The 1,227-nt window shown below is 33.3% G+C and overlaps 1 pseudogene; it reads left to right on the top strand.

The window, feature by feature from the left end:
* The first annotated feature begins 787 nt into the window (after positions 1-787).
* Positions 788-906, top strand: LOC112474905 (annotated as a pseudogene).
* Positions 907-1,227: the final 321 nt, after the last annotated feature.

Below are 1,227 nucleotides of genomic sequence, written 5' to 3'. Positions count from 1 at the left end.
AGACGAGCCACAGTCTCAAGTGCAAGGTGGTGAAGGGCAGCTAAAAAAACCCAGAAAACAGCCCAGGGTGACCATGTTCTCTAGAGAGTGAAGAAGTCCTGAAGAGGAAAAGCCAAAGAAGATGAGCTCTAAATTCTATACATAGACTCTACCCAAATCTCTGATTGCCCCTGGGACCATGCATACATGGGGGAAAATGATCAAAGTTGTTGTCCTTACAGATAAAGGACTGAACTACGATCTGCAATACCATCCACTGCAGGTGAAACAGAATTTGCAGTTTGGATCTAATCTGTCTGCTAAAATAAACAGAATGATGGTTAAAAACATACCAAGTTTGAGAAAAGACTTAATTTTAAAGCTCCAAAAAGTTTGGTAAACCACAAGTAGAATAAATACAAATAAAATGACTAGCCCTATCAAAACAAATCTGCTTGAAAACCAAAAAGAAAGAATCTTGAAAGCAGTTAAGAGAACAAAAATTATTTGAAAAATTGTGTTTTCACATCAGATACAATGAAGACCAGAAGACCATGGATCAAATTTTTGAAGTATGAAATGGAAAATCTGTCAGGCCAAAACTCTCATCCAGAAAAAAATATGCTTCAAGGAAGAATGTGAAATAAAGACATTTCAGGTTAACAAAAAACATAAAACAAACAAAAACAAAAAACAATAATACCAAAAATCACCAGCAGATCTGCACTTCAAAAAAGGCAGTCCTTTAAGCTAAAATGAAGTAATACCAGAAAGAAACACAAACCTTAAGAAATGGATGAAAAGCATAGTCTACAGCCATGCCATCCTGAATGTACCCGATCTCATCTGATCTCAGAAGCAAAGCAGGGTCAGGCCTTGTTAGTAGTTAGATGGGAGACCACTTATGAATACCAGGTGCTGTAGGTGTAAAAAAAAAAAAAAAAGAAAGAAAGAAAAAAAAGAAGAAAAGCATAAGAAATGGTAATATTTATATATGTATAAAGGATGCTTTTCTCTTAATTTATTTAAAATAAATATAATGATTTAAAGCAAAAACTATAATATTGCATTGTGAAGTATAGAATGCATAGTGTTGAAATTCATGTGACAACTACAAAATAAAGAAAATGAGGGTAGTAAAAGTCATATTAGATAGAAATCAGAAATATACAGACATAGCTAGATACAGTAATAAATATAAATTTCTGTGTATGCTTGTGTTAGTATACATACATATATCTCCTAGCT

Source organism: Pteropus alecto, unplaced genomic scaffold, assembly GCF_000325575.1.
Source record: "Pteropus alecto unplaced genomic scaffold, ASM32557v1 scaffold7, whole genome shotgun sequence".
Classification (NCBI taxonomy): Eukaryota; Metazoa; Chordata; class Mammalia; order Chiroptera; family Pteropodidae; genus Pteropus; species Pteropus alecto.
The sequence above is the reverse complement of the archived record's forward strand: the minus strand, read 5'-3'. Positions and strand labels throughout refer to the sequence as shown.